The 24,610-nt window shown below is 34.2% G+C and overlaps 1 protein-coding gene and 1 pseudogene across 5 annotated transcripts in view; both read left to right on the top strand.

The window, feature by feature from the left end:
* Positions 1 to 24,610, top strand: part of COMMD10 (COMM domain containing 10) — a 212,468-nt gene that overhangs the window by 178,401 nt on the left and 9,457 nt on the right. The window lies entirely within an intron of this gene.
* On the top strand, positions 1,728 to 20,566 carry LOC143665465 (large ribosomal subunit protein uL23 pseudogene; annotated as a pseudogene).

The raw sequence follows: 24,610 nt of genomic DNA, 5'->3' as shown, positions 1-24,610 counted from the left end.
ATGGAATCAAGTTGGTTCTATACCAACCTGCCCAGAGTTCTTCCAAACCAGAGTGATGAAAGTCTAGTCATTGTGTTTTCTGGTTAAGCAAGTATGGAATCGATAGTTTTGTACATCAGACAACTTGTTCATGTCGTAGCTGCTACTTTAGTTTTTTTTAAATGTTAATATATATTATATCTAGATTTTGGGTTACATGGATATTTTTTATATTAGTCTTTGAAATTTTAACATTTTAAATAGTTCATAATTAAAAAGGAAAAAGTAGACTGGGGCCTCTGTATGGAAAGCATTGACTTCTAGGCAAAAGAGGTAGAACTTTAACAGTCGGTAATGGGGACAGATACTGACTGTTTTTAGTAGAAGAGTAACCTGATAAAAGTGGTTTTAAAAAAAACTGAATTTGAAAAAAAAAATATATATATACATATATACATACATACATACATATAAATTGGGTGGGCCACCGTGGCTCAGCAGGAAGAGTTCTCACTTGCCATGTCAGAGACCTGGGTTTGATTCCTGGTGCCTGCCCATGCAAAAAAAAAAAAAAAAAGTTAAAAAACTGAATTTGACGTTTGAATTTGGAATTATCTAGAGAATGGAAAAACTGAAGCAAAGGAATTTAAACAAATTCAGAATTATAATTTTTTTGAAAATTAAGTGCTTAGACCAGGTAATGTCATGTTAATAGAAAGAAAAGGAGAAAAAATGCTTATACTTTATAATATCATTTTGGTAATAAGTCCCAAATAAAAATTCAGCTTATTACCAGCTCTGCTTAATACATTTTGTATACTTTAAAATTGGTCTCAAATCTAGTTCTCCCTTCATAAATGTAAGCACTCTCCATGAACTGGTTGACATTCCAAATTAAGACCTAACTGAGAGAATGCCCAGAAATATGATTTTTACTCCTAAACCACTTATGTGGAAGATTATCCTTTAAGAAGGGTATCAATTAGCTCTGTTACCATACATATTGGTTTCAACTTAGTCTGGTCCAACTAGGACCTACTTCTATGTGTAAGCATTCTGATTTGTGACGTAGTCCCTATCTTCTACACGTTTCTAAAAATTTATTTAAGCTAGTCTCTTCTTAAGCATTTGAAAGACAAGCCCTTAAATCATTATTTCATAGTGGTCCACACAAGCATTCTATTTTTCTAAAAGCATTGACTTTTTCCAACTCCATGACACAAATGAGCAATGTTGTTTTACAACTATTTAGGTAGATCCTACCAGTCTTTAGGTGTGACTTGAAAGTAAAAACTACCTATAATCACTTCGGGGTTAAAAAGATTTAACCTGTTCCAATATTGTATTCCAGTCATTGATGGAATAATCTATGTTCTAATTCCCTATTCCATTAATCTGTGATTTATGCAGTCTTACGTAACTTGCAATCAAAAAGCAATTTTGATAGATGCTCTCACTGTTCTGTCCTTCTCCCCATCTGGGATAGGAAATGCATTTGAAACCTTTGTTTATTTTTCAGCACTGTAAAGGAATTCTGTAAAGCAATTTCAAGTTCAAATTTATTATTGAGAATTTATTAACAGGATGTTTAGAGGTTTGTTTTATTAACTTGGCCTAGGTCATAAAAAGTCATTAATATTAGTGACTATGCTAGATAGGCATTTCATCTCTATAATAACAGCTACAAAATATTACACAAAATTGTGTAACTTTGTTATTGCAATGAGTCATGACAGGCTAAAAACAAGCAAAAACTGAACAATTCAGTCATACTGTTTCTGACGCAAAACTTTGACTCCTTGCTTCTTTATGCTGATAAAGTGAAGTTTAAAACTAGCACTCAAAAGTTTTATTGACTTGATATGAACACGAGTAATAAAAATAAAATCCTTGATACTAACCATAGCCATTATTTTAAAAAGCATTAACAAACTATAGAAGAGACAAAACTTGTAGCATAATTTACTTTTTAAAAGTATTAATCTTAAGATTGCAATAGCTTTGTCTTAATGAAGTTTACATGATATGTCATTAATGCTTGAAAAATTTATAGAAATATGAGCTTCTAAGTGATTTGTTCTTATTTATCCCAAACATATGTCTAAGAGCCTCTGCATCTGTCACCAACCCTACCTATATAACAGCAGTGCGTTAGATGGTAGTGAAGAGAGCTTGAAATTTCAGTCATGCACTGAGCAATTCACTGTATTAAATACAGCTGGTTTTAATTACATTCCGCTTACACATAAACAACAGGTCCATTTTAACTGGCAGTATTGAACACAATCTGAGATGTGGATGATTTCTAGGTCATTTTTGACAATGAAGATTAATAATTTGAGACATTTGACTGCGATAGGGGTTGGCAGACCCCTATTGTAAAGGGCCAAATAGCAAGTAATTTAGGTTTGTGGGCTGTATAATTCTACTAATATAACACAAAAGCAGCCATAAACAATACGTAAATGAATGAGAGACTATGTTTCAATAAACCTTTATTTACAAAAACAGCAGGGGATTTGACGTATGGACTATAATTTATCAACTTCTGGTCTACATTTTCTTGACTTCCTCATCTCACCTTCTTCACCTTACAAGTACCCTCCAATCCACTGGAGTTGGCTTCTCCCCACCACTCCACCAAAAATGTTTTTGCCAGTATCAGCAACATTCTCCTTGTCATTGAATATAACATAAAAACTTAGTCCTTGTTGCAGTTGGCTAGCTGGGAGCCTTTGACACTTTAATCACTTTTTCCTTTTTATAACCTTCCCTTTCCTTTGGGTCCATTAGATCCCTTTTCTAGTTTTTATCCTGCCTTTCAGAGCACACCTCAGTTTTCATTTGTGCAGAACTACATTTTTAATTGTTCATCCCTTAAATATTGGTATCCTTACCAATCCTTTCAACATAAACTCCCCAGGCCATACTTTGTGTTCCTATCACTTTAATTTCTGACCTTTTTTCCTCCCTGAGAACTCTCAGCTATTTATTTGTAGTCCAGACCTGTAACCTGAAATCTAAGCTTATATATCAAATGGCCTACTGATCTTTTCCATTAGGGTAGCCAAAGCTACTTCAAAATTAGCCTGTCTTGAACTGAACTTGTAATTCCCACCCTCCACTCCCAAGACTGCCTCCCTCCCATCCTATCATATTTCAGTAAATGGCCCTACCCTTCTTTCAGTTGTCTAAGCCAAATACCTTTGTTTAGTCTTTGATTCCTAAATCCTTCTGTTTTATCCCACCCATCTCTTTCATTGAATCAATCACTGAGTTTTGTAGTTCCTACCTACTTAAAAGCTCTTCAATCCATCTATTTCTTTTAATTTCCTACTGCTTCTACCCTAATTCTGGCCATTATTTCCAGTTTAGATTACCATACGGTGGTCTGCTTCTCCCTTTCATTTTCTCTTTTCCTTATAAGAATATTCCCCTACTCTTTCCTGTTCCCAACATTTTTTTTTCTTTCAGGTCTCTAATTAACTATATTTCTACTAGAAATCCTTTACTGACTCCAGAATCTGGGTCTAGAGCTTATTTTTCATGCCCTGTTCTTTGCCTGTTATGACACTTATCTTATTATTTTGTAATTGCTGTTTACTTGTGGCCATTGGACTCTAAGCTAAAGGAAAGCGAAAGTTGGATATATTATCTTTCTCACTGCTGTAATCACAGCACCCTAGCACAAGGCTCATAAACATATACTGAAAAAAATAAATAAAATTAGACACAATACCCAGAAAATAACTGAGACTGAATTTGAAAGAAATATATAACAAGAAAGTTGTGTAAATGAATAAAGAGGCAGTCATACCTCATATGGGTGTTTTATTTTATATAGAACATTAGACTTAAATCACTACAGCTTACCCTACTAATGGCCAGATTTGCTTTTGTCTATGTTAATGCACATATGTACAATCACTGTGCTTAAAAGTAACATAAGTATTCCCTAGTGGTATTGAATTCTGGGTTTTGGACAGTAAATAACAACATAAACTAAATTTGATTTTGAAACTATACTAAGACTGCCTTTTAGAGTTTTTTTTGATTATCAGAGATTAATTCTAGAATTGGTTGGTTTTCAGAAATGTAATAAAAGTCATCTCCTTTTCAGTTGATTTTACAAAAAAAAAAAGTCTATTTGTTCTCTAGTATAGGCCATTTCATCATAAAATTCATTTGAGTTTGTCCCTGGGTTTTAAAATCCACTCTCAGTTCTCATGTTTGTAAAAGCAATGCAGCATTTTAGTAATAAGAACCATAAAGGCTTCTATTAACATTAATCTGATAAACATAAAGATATTCTTTAATTCTCTATAATTTTATACTTAAAACAAACTAAAGAGTAGTGGTTATATTGTGTACTTCCTTTGTTCTAGGTATATTTATAACTTTGAAAAATGCAAGGTGTGGTAAAAATGGATAGAATTCCAAATCTTTTTTTGACAATTCAGAATTTCTAATGTGATTTTTTTAAGTATATTATTATAATGAAGTTTAAGAAAAAATTCTGTAAGTGATTAAGGTAATATCTGCTGAAGTAAAAAAATTATGTCTGTGCTCTCTGTGTCACCATCATTATAATCCAGGTTTGGTGCTGTAATTAGTTTCTTGGCTGCTAAAACAAATACCATACAATGGATTGGCTTAACCAGTGATTTGTTGACTTATAGTTTTGAGGCCAGGAGAAGTCCGAAATTGAAGCATCAGCAAGGTAATGCTTTAAGACTGTGGTTCTGTGGCCAGCTGCTGGTGATTCTTGGTCCATTATGCTAAGTGAAAGAAGCTGGTCACAAAAGACCACATATTATGAATTCAATTATATTAAATGTCCAGAACAAGCAAAACTATATAGAGATAGAAAATCGATCAGTGGTTGCCAAGGACTGGAGAGAATTGAGGAGTAATGCCTAAAAGGTACAGGTATTCTTTTTGGGCAATGAAAATTTCTAAAGTCAATTGTGGTAATCATTGCACAGCTCTATGACTATTAAAACCTATAGAATTATATACTTCAAATGGGAGTGAATTGTATGGTATATGAATTATATCTCAGTAAATTTAAAAAAGTGAGTTAAATTCTCCAGTGTTACTATTTTACCAAAGTTAAAAAAAAAAAAAAAATCCATGCTCCAGTCCTTTATGCAAATAGTATAGTACAGGCTGAAATATCTACCATTGTTATTTGTGTTGAGTTTCAGTAGTATGCACCAGACACTACATTTCAAATGTGAAATGAAGCCCTTATTTATGAACTCCAGAAATCCTGAGGATTATGGAAAATATCAAATTGTCAGAACCATTTAGTTTTTAGAATATACATCATTAGTTACTTGATGATTCCAAGAGGATTGTAGAAATCATAATCAGGTAATTAGATAACAGAGAACTAATGTGGAGAGAAAAATGAGCTCAGTATTCATCTGTCATGTATTTGGATGAGAATATTACAAGTTAAAAATTTCCTTGGGGCAGTCATTGCCTTAAATTAACTCCATACCCTTATCAATTAGTTATTATACCAGCCTGTCTTTTAGGACTTTGGGTACATAAGTGTTGAAAGTGCAATATGGGATTTCCTATTATTAAATTGCAGGTTCACAATGGATTTTCAGGTGCCTGTTAGATGATAAATTCAGTGTCCTTCCTAACATGAAGTAAACAAATGTTGAAATTACTCCTCTTAGTTCACAGAAACAGAGCTTCCAATTAGTTTATAAGTATAAATTGTTACTAAATTGTAAAATTAAAGCTTACTTAGGTATACATGTTGGTCCTCTTTTCCTTAAAAACTGACATGACAGCGCAAGATAGAAAAAAAATTAACTCAGCATATGTTTTTAATTACCTTTCTCTTACACTGTGAATTACACTAGGTTATTTAATTAGGACACCAAATATATAGTAGCTCTTGGAAGTAGACACTCATCATCCAAATTTCAATCTATGAATATGATAAAGTGATTTTGTGAACAAAGGAGAAACCCAAATTTGGGTATTCAACTCAGAGTCTTTGCTATTCACACTGTAAACATCGTATGATTTCAATTTGGTATCTTTATCAGGAATATCTCAGCTAGTATTATACTAACGCATGTTTTGACAGGTGATACAACTATTCCAAGTCAGTAATGAAAATGCTTCAGTAATCAGATAAGTACTTAATATTTATAGTTAGAATAAATATAATTTCCAGAAAAATATATTATTACCTATTACATTTATTATAGAAAAAGCCATCAGTGCTCTTCTTAACATGATTTCTCACTATGTTGAAGGAGCTTCATGTAATCATATTCAAAACCTCTTATCTTGCTGATTATGTTCAGCAACCATAGCTAAATATTTCAGTACCAAAGCTGAAAATTATAATGACATATTAGCACACACATAATAAATTATAGTTAATGAATATTCTGGGAAGTACATTTTGATTCGCTCCAAATTTGTGATTTGCTCATGCATAGCATATTGTATTTTTAAAAGAGGAAACTGTGGTGATGATATGACTGTCAAACATTATTTTGTCTATACAGGACCAAACAAATGTTTAGCCAGAATGAAAAGGATGTTACAGATATAGGTTAAAATGTCCTAGCAGCTAAAATAGTTAGCCCTAATTAAATATTTGTTGAAAATATTTCATGCTTGCTCTTACACAATTTTTATACTAAAAAAATAAAAAGGTTTCTGGCCAAAAATAGTTCGTTGTTATGTTGACAGCCTAAACTGTCGAGATTTTTTAGCTAAATACTTTTAAAACCCCAAATTTTCTGCTTCTATGAGTTTGGGGATGGGGTGCAGGGAGTAAGGGGATTCCTGCCAGTGTGAGAAGCTGTCTTTCAAGCTGCCTATGGAGTATATACTTAGGATTTAGTTACTGTACTGTTTAGCCCATTATATATTTCTGAGGAACCTACAAGACTCCTGTCATCACTAGGGCCAAATATAACAGTATAATTGGAAAATATTGTCATTATGTAGACAGATCCACTTACTCTGATATTCTCCATATGTATTTTTTTTACCCTTTGGTATTTTTTTTTTTTATTATGGAGGAGAAAAAAGCCAGACACTGCATTTAGTGTTCTTGTCTTCTTAAAATTAAGCTGAATAAGCGTGTATTAAGTATTATGATCAGGTGCCACACTAGGTTATTGAACTACAATAAAGAAAATAAAACATAGCCCCTGCTCTTGAAGAGCCTACTGTATGCGGTATATAGGTAGGTAAATTCTGCACAGTGTGGTCGCTAAAGGCAATGATAGTGATATGCATAGGGTAACAACTGAACTGAGTCTTAAAGGATCTAGCCAGATGAAATGGCTAGGGTGTGCGTGTGTGAAGCATTGGAAGCACTGCTGGGAGGACGTAGAGAACAGCATGAACAAAGACCTGAAGTGCAGTATATGGGACACGACCGTTTCTTCAGTGTTGCTGATGCATGTAATGCACAGTAAGAGGATGCTGGAATATGAGGCCATAGGAGTTATGGGCTAGATTTTGGAAGCCTGATTGCCAGGCTTCTGAGCTTGGAATTTGCTTTTGCTGTTTACATATTGCTTATATTTCTTAATGAATAAGCATTTTTAAGCTGTTTACTTTTCAGAGATTGAAAAAAAAAAGAAAATTTGTAAATTGGTTAATTTAACCCTGGGAAAATGCCTTTTATGTATCATATTCCATGTATATGTTATAGTTGTCCTTTTGTAACTTGTATCTAACTTTGATGTAAGCTTAGGGATTTCACTTTGTCAGCTGCCCTCCTCTAAGAGCAGGGTCATGCCTATGAATTTTGGGAGCCTGCTGGTCTGGGCAATATGTTAATGAAGAGCCTTTGGTATCATAGGCCTTAAGGGAGCAACAAAAACCTGCTCCATATTCAGGTGAAAGTGATTTCTCTTGCCCTGTTTCAGTATGATGGACTATATTCATTAACATTTTTGTTTGTTTGTAATTAGAATTTTAAAGGTGGTAATAGTACCGTGTTAACTTTTGTAAAATTTTCACAGTAGCAGTTTTTTCTTTTAATTAATGTAACTAAGGCAAAGAGATTTGAGGTTTTTTCCTGAACATATTTGAAAGTGTGAAAACTTAAACCCCACCTTATACCTCTTATTATTTAAAACAGCTTTGCCCCTCACTGGTTATATTTATCAAAATACTTATACTCAGCATAGCTTTATATATTTCTGTATGGAGTGAGTTAGAAAGTGGAAGTAATTGTGAAATTTCACGGGGAGGAATTTTTTTCTATAAATTACCTTGATGTTTAAGTGAAAGTCTTGTTTTATCTTGCATTATCACATTAATGCAGTGGATAGATCACTGACTAGTCCCATCCTTTCTACTTTATATGAGTTATTTGTGGTTACCATTTTGCTCATCTATTAAGGAAGAGAACTGAACTACATTACTGCGAAAGTTCTTTCTTACTGACATTTGTGGTTCTCTAACTACCTTAATTCACCAGCTTAATTTATCTATATTGGTATGCCTTTCAACATTCTGAGTCATAGAATTGAAAAGATGATTTAGTCAATCTGCCTCACAGCAAAGTGGCAATTTGTTCTTTTCCTCTGCCAAGAATGCCCTTGCCTGAACCTTCTCAAGTGCTGATGTCCTTTGAATCAAAGCTGGTTGTGACATTTATTACCCCTTTGGTTGCCAGAATTGATTTCAGGAATCTGATGGGTGGGATGAGGAACCTTTCCTCCCTCACTGTCCTTAGCACATTCTTCTTATAGTCAGGAACTTAGTTGTAAAGAGCGTCCTGCCTCTATAGGGAAGGACTGTTCTTTGGTCAATAGTATTTTCCTCCCTATGGCTTACTTGGGTTATTTATCTTTGTGTCACAACCACCTAGCATGGTACCGCATACTCTTTAAATGTGTGTTGAATGACTGAGTATTATGGGTGACAGAAATGGCTACAGCTGGTACGTATGAGTAGAGTTTCATGGTTTTTTTTTCCATCTATGGTGGAAGCTGAAATTAGATCCTTAGTTTTTAAAACAATAGATTTTACAATCTTTATTTGTTAGCATAGATAGCCAGCAAATAATAATAGACATATTGGGCCTTTTTCACGAAGATGGTGCCGAAAGCGAAGAAGGAAGCCCTTGCCCCTACAAAAACCGAAGCCAAAGCAAAGACTTTGAAAGCCAAGAAGGCAATACTGAAACACATCCACAGTCACAAAAAAAAGATCCATACTTTGCTCACATTCCGCTGGCCCAAGATGCTGCATCTCAGAAGACAACCCAAATATCCTAGGAAGAGTACCCCCATGAGAAACAGACTTGACCATATACCATCATCAAGTTCCCCCTGACCACTGGATCAGATATGAAGAAGATTGAAGATAACAACACACTTGTGTTCATTGTGGATGTCCAGGCCAACAAGCATCAGATCAAACAGGCTGTGAAGAAGCTCTGTGACATTGACGTGGTCAAGGTCAACAGTCTGATCAGGCCTGAAGAAGAGAAGAAAGCATAGGCTCGACTGGCTCCTGACTATGCTGCTTTGGATGTTACCCACAAAATTGGGATCATCTAAACTGAGTACAGCTAGCAAATTCTAAATATAAGTTTTTGACCATAAAAAATAATTACAATAATAATAGACATACTGAAATATATTTACAAATAACTATAAATATAGAAAATAAATGTGTAATCTATGTATGTATTAATTTAGTAAATGCTACCTAATGATTTTTGTTTTTGAAACCCCTTCAGCAGGACCTGAGATGCTAAATTTTTATCTCTGCCCTTTATTTCTGCAGTGAAAATGATAAAAATTTCTCTTCACATACCTAGGAAAGTATTTTTAGATTCAATTCAGAAAAGAGGTTTTTTTTTAACTTGAGTCTTCTATCTTCTGATTTTCTAGTGGAAGGATAATTGTATCAGTTCTAATTCTGATAGCCAATTTTAGTTTAAAAGCCAAGCAATATAAATTCAGTTTAAGTCTTTGCAGTTCATCTCTTGGATAATTTGTGAAGAGGTTAGTGCATTTATTTCTTGGAAAATGTATTTGTGTTCCTAATTCCTAATTAATGGGAAAGCAGAGGATATTTTTAGTGTCAATTTCCATCAAGCCAGACCTCTCTAAAGACCTTACTAAATTCTCTTTCCAAGGGAATTTTACTGATGGTATATGCAACATTATCCAAGTTCTCATAAGCAGGATTAGTAATTAAAAATAAAAATGAATGGGTGAAAAGTATATTATTCTTCTCTTTTAAGAAATTGACAGAATGTTAATCTTTGTACTTTCATTTTCACTTAACAGTGTTTTCAGATCAGGCACAGAAAGTCTGAGTTTGGTATGAATCCATGAGAACAGCTTAGACAATATAAGTAATGAATTTTCTAAGTGCCTTCTTGGTTGTAATCTTGAATGTATAAGGCAGAAGAAAGAGCATAAATCTTACACTCTGTATATGTTTAGCTAACATTAGTGACTTTAATGGGTGTTACTAGAAAATGGAAGATTGAAGGCATATTTAAGAATAAGCCACCTATATTGCCTATATATTAACTCAGTGAATTATTTTGATTCAAGCAATACATTTTCACCATTCATTTCAAAATACATGCAGAGAATATATATGAATCTGGTGTTAATCAACATTTATTGAACATGTATCTACTGTAAATATTAGAGGTTCTTAGGGCTGAATAATTTCTTCTCATAATCTCTTCTCATGCATTCTTTTCCTGGGCAATCTCTTCCAGTCTTATGGTTTTAAATTTTATCAGTGTATCAGTGACTCGCAAATGTACAGCTCTTATTTAAATCTCTCTTCTGGCTCCCTAGAATTATTATTTTCAGACATATCAAACTGATTGTGTGAAACTGAATTTTTGACTCTCCCTTTCTTTCATCTCTGCTCCTCTAGCTTTCCAGTCTCAGTTGCGTTCATCCATCTACTTGCTTTTGCCACAAGCTGGGCATCATTCTTGGCTCCTTCATTCCTTCACCTCCTACCCCACCCCAGCTCAATTCAGTCACTAAGTACCATGTTCTACCTCTGAATACAGATCAAATGTTTTCACTTCTTTTTATTGCTACTACTATCATATTAGAGCCAGCCACTATTTATTTATCTCTTGCCTGGACTAATTTTATGTGACCTCCTAACTTATTTCTGTACATCCAATTTGGCCAACTCTAGTCCATTTCCAAATAAGAGCTAGTGTGAATTGTTATGTATATATAATTGTATCACTTATGCTTAAAACTCATCTGTGACTTTCCACTGCTCTAGAATTAAGACCTTCTCTCCTTTCCATCCCAGAGCAGGTGATGGGGTCTAAATTGAGGGTTGATGGAGGAATAAGCACATGCAAAATGCACTACTCTGAGTAACTTCTCTGTGTGCCTAATCATCTGCTTCCTCTCCCATTTTTTTCATCAAAACCTTAACTGCTGTTATGTGGATATCTTACCTTAACTAGTTGTTGAAAATTTGCTGCCTCTGGAGAGCAAGGAACCAATATTTTCTCTTGCTTCTGTCTAGTTACATTTCTTCTCCACCCTCCATCCCTACCATTCTCCATCTGAACTGATCTTTTGCTTGTCCATCAAAAAGGAGCAAGCTCTTTCCCACCTCAGACTCTTCACTCATCTTCCTTCTCTTGGAATTCTCTTTACTCTAAAACCCCCTTTTCTTCTTCTCCATATCCCATTCATCTGATTTCTCCAGGACACATTTTAAACATTATCCCTTTTTGTAATGAAGTAGCATTCTGTATTTTTTTAACCCTCATGACATTTAAGACTATTTTAATTATAGTTTGATGGATGTTAGCTCCCAGCCTCCCACCCCAAACCTTAAACTCTAGCCACCACCAAGGCCAGGACAACCCATAACCCAAATACCTAGAAAATGCATGATAGAATGCGGGCTCTATAAATATATGTTAAGTGAAAGAATGAATGGATTAATTGAGTGAATAATGAACAAATGAATTCACTTTGTGAAACTGTACTAGCCCCTTGGGTATATGAAATAGAATTATCAGCATAGTTCCTGACAGAAAGGGTGCCAGCAGAAAAAAAAAAAGGTATATTTATGTGCAGACATATAATTTCTTGGAATGTGCTTCCCTCAGTTATCTTCCAACCTTTTAACTCAGATGTCACCATCTTAACAAGACCTTCTCTGACCACCCAAGAGTGATTCTGCACACCCCACACACACATTCCCTGTCCTTACTTTACTTTTCTCCTTATCGCCAACAAACACTTCTACATGCATGTATGTTTCTGTTCATTATTACAACATAAGTTGTTTATTGCTTCCTTCAACTAGAATGTAGGGGATTTTTACCTCCTGCTCATTATCTTGAACAGGGCTGGTAGACTTTTAATAAATATGTATTGAATATAAATGAATGAATGAATGTAACACATAGCAGTACCATCCTTTTTTAAAATTACTTATTTTGCTGAGAAAATATAGGAAGCATTCAGAAAAGAGCACAATGATTTATCACAAAGAGAACAACCTCTTACTCACTACCCTGATCAAGAAATAAATATTACCAGCACATGCTCTCAGAAACCTACCTTCCAGTTACCCAAAGGGGATCACTGTTCTCACACTTCCAGTAATATCTTCATTGTTTTCTTTATATTTTGAGCACCTAAGCATTTTCTCTAAAAATTTTGCCTTTCGTTTATATAAATCTTTATATGAATAAAATCAGTCTATGTGTTCTTCTACATCTGCCTTCTGTCATTCAACATTGTGTGTGTGAAAGTCATGCGTGAGGTTGCAGTTAGCTTTTATTTCTGTCTAACATTTTATTGTACACTGTATTTTATTCCTATATTACTCTGTTGAAAGAAATTTTGGTTATTTCCATTTCCTGGTTATTTTGAATAATGGTGCTATCAGTATTCTTACACATGTCTCATGGTGCCCAAAAGTATATATTTTTATTGAACCCAATATGAATAATTTGGAGTGATTTTCTGGGTCATCAGGTGTGCATATATTCAGCTTTAATAAATAATTCCAAAAAAGTTTCCAAAGTAATTATACAAATTTTCCTTCCTTCTAGCCATGTGTCAGAATTCCAACATACTATACTTCCTTACTAATGCTTGTGGATATTATTATTTTTAATTTTAGCCATTAATGTAAGCATGTATTGATATTTCATTGTGGCTTAAATTTGCACATTTTCCTTTTACTAATGTTTTCATATGTACGTTAATAATTTTGTGAAATGAAGTTCAAGTCATTTGACCATTTTGGGTTTTTTGTAGGAGTTCTTTAGGGATATTCTGGATATGAGTCTCTATGGCAAGTCTTTTTACTCCCATAATCTTATGTTTTGATGAATGGAAATTCTGAATTTTAATGTATTCTAATTTATTAACCCTTTCATTTATATTAGCACTTTGATGTCCTTTTTAAGAAGTCTTTCTATACCACAAGGTCATGGAGACGTTCACCTATATTTTCTTTTACAAACTTTTTTGTTTTACCTGTTCAGTTAAGAACTATAATCAGTCTGGATAAAGGAGACCACGTAAGCAAAAAAAACCGAGTGGGATATTTGGAAGACAGTGAAATGTCAAGTTTGGAACAGAGACTTTCGGTCGGTCTTCTGGGAAATAAAGCTAGAAGGTTAGATTAGGGAAGATTGTGTAGAGCTGAGAATAAAAGGCTAAGAAAAATGATATCCTACTTTATTCTTATATGAGCAGTAGTCATTTGCAGTAGCCTCCAAGGCATTTACATGTAGGTACTTTTGTCTCAATGCAGTAGTCTCAGGATAAATCCATCTCCTGCAAAAACAACCACTCTCTACCACCAAAACAGCAATAATTTAAAAATTAGGAAAAAAACACCTTTACTGATTTCATTTTTCTTTTAAAAAAATCTTCATTTGGGTAGAAGAATATATATAGCAATATTTGGCCTAAGCTAGCTATCATCAAATTATTCCTCTTTTACAGAATCTTGTAAATGTTTCCCATGAGATGTCCTGGATAATGGCAGTTTCCATTGATATTCCTTTGAGCAAACAAGCAATTTTTTTAAAATGCTATCCCTGAAATAATTGGTATTTTTCTAGTCATCAAATTTCTCTGGAAGACAATATAGACTTTCTTTTAAAATTATCAACTAAATTGATTTCTTTCAAATTCTTTCATTTAAAATTCAGGTTGAAATAAAGTTTCAGTGGCTGAGAGATTATCCTGGAGGTTATTCTTAGGCATTAAATAGATATCCCTTTTTAGTTTATAGTGTATTGGAGTGACTGGAGGGAAGTACCTGAAACTGTTGAACTGTGTTTCCAATAGCCTTGATTCTTGAAGAGGATTGTATAACTATATAGCTTTTACAGTGTGACCATGTGGTTGTGAAAACCTTGTGTGTTATCTTCCTTTTATCCAGGCTATGGAAAGAGGAGTGAAAAAATAAGGAAAAATAAATAGATAAATAATAGGGGGATAAGGGGTAAAAAATATTGGAGTAGATTGAAATACTAGTGGTCAGTGAGAGGATGGGTAAGGGTATAGGATGTATGAGTTTTTCTTTTTATTTCTTTTTCTGGAGTGATTTATATGTTCTAAAAATGATCATGGTGATGAATATACAACTATTTGATGATATTGTGAGCCATTGATTGTATATTATGGATAAACTGTATATGTGTGAAGATTTCTCAATAAAAATATTTTTTTAAAAAACTAAGTCTGGAAACACAATAGGTTATTAAACTGGAAGATCCTAGACCAAAAAAAAAAAACAATCCATTGTTCATTTGTAAAAAAAAATATCCTTTGTAACTGGTTACTGGAAGAATGTGGATATAATATTGCCATAAACTTTTCTTTCTAAATGCTTGACTTTGTAATTTATAAAGCAAGGTACATGTATTTATGCAAGGGGTTAATAATAGGGTGGTATATGTGAACTGTGTAAACTGATTTTTCTGTAAACCTACAACTTCTCTAAAAAAAAAAAGGCAAAGTGCAGTACCATCTAAGTGTTTGCATGTGAAAATATATACACATGTATCTACTTCTAAATATGTGTGTATATTTTGGTTTCTCTGGACGATTAGAGCTATGTAGTTCAAGTTTAAGATAGTTTTGATATGTGAAGAACAGGGTGATGCATTTTGATAGTTCACTATTATAGTATTATGCCATTAGAATATTTTCCCTATTATTCAGTATATTTCTGACTTTTTAATTAAAATAATAGTAATAATGTAAAAAGACTAAATATTAAAATCCTATTACCTATTGACAGTGATAGATGCGAAACACATGGCTAATTACGTCCATCGTCAAATTGAGCCTATAAAATACTTTAGCCAGGAGTTCCTACATCATCTTCCACAAAGCCTATTGTTAGAGTTGCTGACAACTGAAATGACAGGTTATGATTCATATGCTCCTCTTCTCTCCTTAACAAATATTAGTGAACCATAAGTTGAATCAAAGGCAAGAAGTATATAAAGCAAAGGAAGTAACGTATAGAACCTAGACAATCCAAAGAGAAGCACCCCTGAAATATCAATTGAGCTGTCATTGAACTTAATATAGTTTTATACATTGTCGGGTTGGAGCTGCCATTGATTCGTATCTAGACAGAAGAGAAGTTGTTTGAAAGCATACTTCCTTAAAAGACAGATTCCATATAAAGAATAAAAGATAAAGTTAGTTGATTTTTGTTTGATAAGAAAATCTATGACACGTTAATTAATACATATATATATATATATGTGTGTGTTAACATACATATACATATACATATAGCTGTGTAGTCCCAAGAAAGCTTTTAGTCAGGCCTATACCTAGTATTTGTGGTACCTGAAGCAAAAGTAAAAATTGAAGCCATGTATGATATATCTAAATTTAAAAGTCATAAAGCCACCAAAATGTTAAGTGAAATCTGTTCTTCTTCCTTAATAAGATGATGCCTTCATAATATCCTGTAAGGTCAGATTTGAATTTAAAATTCTTGAACTATATGGAGTTACATAGTCAGCCCCTTCTTTCCTTTTCTTTTTTCTTTTTAATTTTTTTTATTAGAGAAGTTGTAGGTTTATAGAACAATCTTGCATAAAATACAGGATCCCCATATATCACCCCACTACCAACAGCATGTACTGGTGTGGAACATTTGTTATGATTGATGATAGTACATTTGTATAATTGTACTATTAATTAAAGCCCATGTTTTATTTTTTAATTTATTTTATTTTATTTTCTCTTGTTAAATCTATGGTTTAACTTCACGTTCATTGTTTATGTAATGTAGTTCCATTTTTTTTAAATTTATTCTGTTACCATATATACAATCTAGCATTTTCTCTTTTAATCATTTTCAAATATATACTTCAGTGTTGTTAATTTCAGTGTTCACAATATTGGGCTACCATTGCAGCCATCAATTACCAAAACATTTCCATTATTCCAAATGGCAACACTGCACATTTGAAGCCTTAACATCCCGTTCGCTATACCCCATCCACTGGTAACTTAAATTCTAGATTGTCTCTATCAGTTTCCTTATTCTGATTGTTTCCAATCATTGACACCATATTATATTTGTCCTTTTGTATCTACCTCATTTCACTCAACATGGTGTCTTCAGAGTTCATCCATGTTGTCTCATGTATCAACACTTCGTTCCTTTTTATGACTGAAAAATATTCCATTGTGTATACCACATTTTATTTATCAGTTCATCAGTTGATGGACACTTGGGTTGCTTCCATCTTTTGGCAGTTGTAAATATGCTGCTATGAATAGTTGTATGAAAATACCTGTTCAGGTCCTTGCTCTCCATTCTTTTGCGTGTATACTTATTAGTGGGAATGTCAGATCATATAATAGTTCTGTATTTAGCTTTCTGAGGAACCACTAGATTGTCTTCTAGAGTGGCTGCACCATTTTATATTGCCACCACCAATAAATGAATGTTCCTATTTCTCTGTATCCTCTCCAACACTTATTTTCCATTTTCTTTTTTAAATAAAAACTGTTCTAATGTGTGTGAAATGGTTTCTCATTGTGGTTTTGATTTTCATTTCCCTGATGACTATTGATGTTGAGCATATTTTTATGTGCTTTCTGGTGATTTGTGTATTTGGAAAGAATGAGTTCGCCTTGGAGGCAGAGGATGGGCAGAAGAATGTTGCTGCCTGGGGCCTCAGAGAGGGTGGAGCACATTGTCTGTGGATTGAGGGGAACTTCGCTGCCAACCCATTTTTTTGAGGAGGTTGAACATGTGCCCCAAAGATGACAGGGAACCCAGGTGCTGCCCCGATGCTTGGAGAGGGTGGAGCCAAGTAAAAGGTGGTCTCCTCAATGACTCCCAGTGTTACAACCCTCAGCCCAGCATTTGGAGAGAAAAGGGCTGCTCATAGCCCTTGGAAAGGGTGGGGCCTGCCGCTTTCTGAAGCCCTGATAATAAATGACTCTCAGACTTTGAAATCTAATGGAGTTTACCCTGCTAGTTTTAGGAACGTTTTTTGTCCAGTGACCCCTGGGTTCCTCCCAATTTCTCCCTATGGCAAGGGGAGCATGTATCCTATTACTGTCCCTCCTTTGTATGTTGGAAGAAGATAACTTGTTCTGAATTTTGAAGGTCAACAGCCAGAGAAGAATTTTTGTCTTGGAACAGACCATTCCTGTAACTGACTTTGATGAGATTTTGTACCTTTTCTGACTTTGTATTGTATCGTTACTGAAATAGTGTAAGGCTTTTGTGATATTGTGATGGAATGAATGTATTTTGTGTATGGAAAGAACATGTCTTTTGGGGATCCAGAGGATGAAATGTGCTAGTTTAAAGCTGTTATGTACCCCAGAAAAGCATGTTCTTCTCTTAAGCCAATCTTGTGGGGCCAGACCTATTATTTATAGTGGAACTTTTGAGATTGGCCCACTCAATTATTAGATTACCTTGATGGGGATGTGACACATCCAAATGTGGGTGTGACCTTTATTTTTTTTTAAACATTTTTTATTGTTAAATATAACATATATACAAAGAAAAGAAGTATGCTTCCACAAGTAGTTACAGGACAGATTTCGGTTTGTTTTGGGTTACCATTCCACTATTTCAGATTTTTCCTTCTAGCTACACCAAATCACTGGAGGCTAGAAGAAATACTTTTTCTTTTTTGTGAAAAATAACATATATATTAAAATGCAATAAATTTCAAAGCACATCACAACAATTAGTTGTAGAACAGATTTCAGTGTTTGGTATGGGTTAGAGTTCCACAATTTTAGGTTTTTACTTCTAGCTGCTCTAAGATTCTGGAGACTAAAAGAAACATCAGTATATTGACTTAGCAGTTATACTCGTTTGTTAAACCCTACTTTCTCTGTATAACTCCACCTTCACCTTTCATGCTTCTCCCATTCCTTAGGGGTATTTGGGCCATGTCATCCTAACTTTTTCATGTGGGAGATATAACTCCATCCATTCCAAGTGGGTCTTGATTAGTTTACTGGAGTCCTTTAAAAGGGGAGAGATTTTCAAGAAAACACAGTTGCTTCAGAACTGACATAGACACAGACATTTAGAAATGCTTGGATAGCCAATACAGAGAAAGCTTAGACATAAGTATTTGGAAATGCAGAAGCCCCAGGAAATGCCAGGAGCTGAGAAAGTCAATGGAAGCTAGGCAGGAACCAGAGCACAGCAGACATCACCATGTGCCTTTCCATGAAATTCTAAGCTAGAGGTGAAACCTAGAGTTTTGACCCAGAGCAGCTAAGTCAGGATGCACAGATGCTAAGAGAGGGAGTCACTGCAATCAGAAGCTGTAAGCAACGAACTGGGAGCAAGGACCTTAGAAACCAGCCGCATGCCTTCCCAGCTGACAGAGAAATCCTGGATGTTATCCAGGCTCTCTTCAGAGTCTAGTTATCTTTCTCTAGATGTCTCAATTTGGACCTTTCTAAGGCCTTAGAACTGTAAACTTGTAGCTTAATAAATGCCCTTTATAAAAGCTATTCCATTTCTGGTATACTGCATTCCAAAAACATTAGCAAACCAAAACACTGTGCCTTTCTTTGTAATAAGTTCTAAAATTAGGACATGTGAGTCCTCCAACTTCATGCTTCTTTTTCAAGGTGTTTTGAGCTGTTTGGGTCCCCTTGTCCTTCCATATAATTTGATGTGTGTTTTTCCACTTCTGTGAAGAAAATTGTTGGGAATTTGATTAGGATTGCATTGAATCTATAAATTGGGCATTATTGACATCTTTTTTGATATTTAGTCTTTCAGTCCATGAACGTTCCATTTATTTAGGTCTTCTTTGATTTCTTTTAGCCATCTTTTATAGTTTTCTGTATATGAAAACTTACATCCTTGGTTAAATTTATTCCTAGGGGAATGCCTAGAGTGTATAATGGTAATGACTAAATGTACAAATTTAAAAATGTTTTTGTATGAGGAAGAACAAAGGAATGTCATTACTGCAGGGTGCTGAAAATAGATGGTAATTAATATTTTAAAATTTCAACTTATGTGTGAGACTAAAGCAAAAAATGTTTAACTGGTACAAAATTTATATTTTGACTAGTGCATCTCCTAATATAACTTATGTAGATAGTTGGTTGAACAGCATAAGTACATGGAACCTTGGGTAGGACATTAGATTTTATTGGTTTGTCCAGAGTGATGCCCCAGTGAATCCTAGAGTGATTTGATCAGTGAGTGGGAAAGTATTTGCAAAGTCCCCTTCGGGGAATGGTGAGAACGGGAGAAAATTCAACCTCCCCAAGTTGAATTCTTGATGTTCTCACAAGCAGTGTGGACAACCAAAGCTATAGGCTGTGTCCCCAGTCTTGGGGTTTGTTCGTATGAAACTTAACCCCACAAAGGATAGGTCAAGTCTACTTAAAATTAGGCCTAAGAGTCACCCCCAAGAGAACCTCTTTTGTTGCTCAAATGTGGCCCCTGTCTCCAGGCAATACAACAAGCAAACTCACCACTCTCCCCTGTCTATGTGGGACATGACTCCCAAGGATGTGGACCTTCCTGGCAACATGGGACAGAAATCCTAGAATGAGCTGAGATTCAGCATCAAGGGATTGAGAAAACCTTCTCGACCAAAAGGGGGAAGAGTGAAATGAGACAAAGTGTCAATGGCTGAGAGATTCCAAACAGAGTCAAGAGGTTATCCTGGAGGTTATTCTTACGCATTAAGTAGATATCACCTTGTTATCCAAGATGTAATGGAGAGGCTAGAGGGAACTACCTGAAAATGTAGAGCTGTGTTCTAGTAGCCATGTTTCTTGATGATGATTGTATAATGATATAGCTGTCACAATGTGACTGTGATTGTGAAAACCTGTGTCTGATGCTCCTTTTATCTACCTTGTCAACAGATGAGTAGAACATATGGAATAAAAAGAAATAATGGGAACAATTGTTAAAATAAATTCAGTTTGAAATGCTAGTGATCAATGAAAGAAGGGGGTAAAGGGTATGGTATGTAAATTTTTTTTTCTTTTTCATTTTTCTGTTGTCTTTTTATTTCTTTTTCTGAATTGATGCAAATGTTCTAAGAAAAGATCATGATGATGAATATGCAACTATGTGATGATATTTAGAATTACTGATTATATATATAGAACAGAATGAGCATATATTAAGGATGTTTGTGTTTCTTTCTTATAATTTTTTTTAGTTAATAAAAAATTATTTAAAAAATTTATTCTTAGGCATTTGATTCTTTTAGTTGCTTTTGTGAATGTAATTTTTTCTTGAGTTCTTCTTCCAATTGTTTATTTGTGTACAAAAACACTACTGATTTTGGAGTGTTAACTTGTGTCCTACCACTTTGCTGAATCCATTAGCTGTAGGAGCTTTGTTGTTTATTTTTCAGGATTTCTTATATGTAGGATCATACGATTTGCAAATAGGGCAAGTTTTGCTTCTTCCTTTCCAATTTGGAATCCTATTATTTCTTTCTTTCTTTCTTTCTTTTTTTTTTGACTAAATACTCTGGCAAGAACTTCCCATACAATGTTAAATAACAGTGGTAACAGTGGGCATCCTTGTCTTGTTCTTGATCTCAGAGGTACAACTTTTAGTCTTTCACCATTAAGCAGTATGTTAGCTGTGGGCTTTTCAAGCATGCCTTTTATCATGTTGAGGAAGTTCCCTTCTATTCCTAGTGTTCTAAGTGGTTTTATAAAGGAAGGGTGCTGTGTTTTGACAGATGCCTTTTCTTCATCAATTGAGATGATCATGTGGTTTTTTTTCCTTCAATCTCCTAATGTAGAGTATTACATTAATTGTTTTTCAGGGTTGTTGCATTAACCTTGCCTACCAGGGACAAATTCCACTTGATCATGGTATATAATTTTTTTAATATGCTGTTGGATTCAGTTTCCTAGTATTTTATTGAGAATTTTTACATCTGTATTCATAAGACATATTATTCTGTGGTTTTCCTTTCTTGTATCTGTATCTGGCTTTGGTATGAAGATGATGTTGGCTTCATAGAATGAGTGAGGAAATGTCCCCTGCTCTTCACGTTTTGGACATGTTTGAGCACAATTGGAGTTGTCTTCTTGGAATGTTCACTAGAATTCCCCCTGTGAAGCCCTCTGCTCCTGAGCTTTTCTTTGTTAGGAGGTTTCGGTTACTGAGTCAGTGTCTTTACTACTAACTGGTTTCTTGTGTCCTTCTATTTCTTCTTGAGTCAATGTAGATAGTTTGTGTCTTTCTAAGAATTTGTCCATTTCATTCAGGTTATCTAATTTATTGGCATACAGCTTTTCATAGTATCCTCTTATAGTCCTTTTTATTTCTTGGGGCCAGTAGTAATATCCCCTCTTCATTTCTGATTTTCATTATTTGTAGCTTCTCTCTTTTTTTCTTTGTCAGTCTAGTATAAAAGTCTCTTGATTTTATTGATCTTTTCAAAAAAACCAATCTTTTGTTTTTGATGATTCTCTTTATTTTTTTTTGTTTTTTATTTCATTTTATCTCTGCTTTGACCTTTGTTATTACTTTCCTTCTGCTCACTTTGGGTTTAATTTACTCTTCTTTTTCTAGTTCTTGCAGTTTTGAGGCTAGGTTTCTGATTTGAATTTTCTTATTTTTTAATGTATGTAAGCATTTGAACTATAAAGTTTTCTCTCAGCGTTGCCTCTGAGGCATCCCATAAGTTTTATTATGTTGTATTTTCATTTTCATTTGCCTCAAGATTTTTCCAAATTTCCCTTGTGATTTCCTCTTTAACCCATTGTTTATTTAAGTGTATATTATTTAATTTCTACATATTTGTGAATTTTCCATTTATCCCTCTATTGTTGATTTCTAGCTTCATTCCATTGTGGTTGAAGGATATATTCTGTGTGCTTTCCTGTTTTTTAATTTGTTGAGACTTATTTTGTGACCCAATACATAGTCTACCATGGAGAATGATTTGTGTGCACTGGAGAAGAATGTATATTCTGTTTTCATTGGGTGCAGTGTTCTATCTATGTGTGTTAGGTCTAGCGTTTGGTCTAGGTTTAGTGTATCATTCAAGTCCTGAGTAGATAGTCTATCCATTATTGAGATTGCTATGTTAGCATCTCCTACTATTAATGTAATACCACCAATTTTTTCCTTAAAATATGTCAGTATTTGCTTCATATATTTGGAGCTTGTGCTGTTAGAGTGTCCCTTTTATCAGTATATAATGACCTTTTGATCCTCATAACTGTTTTTTACTTAAAGTTTATTTATTTCATCTATTGTTTCTTTTTATTATTTTTTCTTTTTTGGTTTCTTAAAGTCTGTTTTGTCTGATATTAATATAGCTGCTCCAGCTCTCTTTTGGTTACTACTTGCATGGCATGTTTTTTTTTTTTCATCCTTTCACCCTCACCCAATTGTATCATTTACTTTGAGTCTCTTGCAGACAACATATAGTTGGGTCACTCTGTCAATCTCTGCTTTTTGAGTGGAGAGTATAATCCATTTACATTTAAAGTCACAACTGATAGTATAAAAGGACTTGCCTCTGCTATTTAGCCTTTGTATGTTAGTCTTATACCTTTTTGTTCCTCATTTCTGTAAAACCCTACTTTTATTTTATTTGTTTTTTGTGTTGTATATTGAGTGCATTCTCGTTTCTATCTGGATATATTTTTCATCTGTTTTCTTTGTGATTACCATGAGATTAAAATTTAACATCCTAAATATATAACAGTCATATTTGTTTTCGTACCATTTAACTTCAATAGCATGCACATGTTCTTTTCCAATATCCCTTTCTCCTCCTACCATTTTTTTTATTTGTTACCACTTATATCTTTGTACATTTTCTGTCAAAAAGCCTAGCATATCATTACTTTTTATGCATTTGCATTTTAGCACCTGTAGGAAGTAAGAAATGGAGCTACATACCAAACAATATAATACAATAATACTGGCATTTATAATTATCCAAGTGGTTACCTTTACTGCAGGTCTTTATTTCTTTATGCTGCATTGAACCATACCATATAGTGTCCTTTCCTTTTAGTCTGAAGCATTTCCTTTGGCATTACTTGTAAGGCACGTCTAGCGATAAACTTCCTCAGCTTTTGTTTATCTGAGAATGTCTTCATCTCATCCTTATTTTTGAAAGAATGGATATAAAATTCTTGGCTGTCCTTTGTTTTTCTTCTGCACTTTAACTATTTCAACCGACTGCCTTCTTACCACCATGGTTTCTGATGAGAAACCGGCACTCAATCTAACTGGGACTCCCTTGTACATAATTCCTTGCTTTTCTCTTGCAGCTTTCAGAACTCTCTCCTTGTCCTTTGCATTTGCTAGTGTAATCTATATATGATGGGTGTATTGTTCTTCATGTTTATCCCTTTTGGTGTTCTCTGAGCTTCTTGGATGTGCATATTCACATCTTTTGCTAAGTTTAGGAAGTTTTTTATCATTATTTCTTTGACTATTCCGTCTGCCTCTCTCTCTTTCTTCTTCTTCAACTCCCATAATGCATATATTGGTACACTTGATGGTGTTCCAAAGCTACCTTAGGTTATTTTCACTTTTAATATTTTGTTTTTCTTTCTACTTCTCAGCCTGACTCATTTCAAGAGTCTTGTCTTTGAATTCATTTATTCTTTCCTCTCTATCTCCAGGCTGCTCTTGAAACCATCCTGGGCATGTTTTCATTTCGATTATTTGGTCTTCAACTTCAGTAGTTCTGTTTGGTTCCTTTTTAAAATTTTTCTCTCTCTTTACTGAGACTCTTACATTGCTCGTTTTCCTGATATTCTGTGATTCTTTCTGTGTACTTTCCTTCATCCCACTGAGTATTTTTAAGATCATTATTTTAAAGCTTTGTTTGGTATGTCTCTTTGCTGGTGTTTTCTATATTTTCATCCTCTTCATTTGGATAGGCCATCATTTCCTATTTCTTTGTTTTGTACTTTTGTTACATGCTGTGCATTTTAATATTTTGAAATTTTACAATGTTAATTTTGGTAATTTCTCCCTGGGATGTCTCTTTCTTGGTTTTGTAGCCAGCTGGTGACGAGACAGAGAAATTCTTGAGTTTCAGCCCTCCAGTCAGGAAGGTCTGCCCAAGGTGAACACCATATGCAGGGGTTTCCCTGTC

The sequence above is a fragment of the Tamandua tetradactyla genome, chromosome 21 (genome assembly GCF_023851605.1).
Source record: "Tamandua tetradactyla isolate mTamTet1 chromosome 21, mTamTet1.pri, whole genome shotgun sequence".
In the NCBI taxonomy this organism is placed as follows: domain Eukaryota; kingdom Metazoa; phylum Chordata; class Mammalia; order Pilosa; family Myrmecophagidae; genus Tamandua; species Tamandua tetradactyla.
This window is presented reverse-complemented; position numbering and strand designations above follow the sequence as displayed.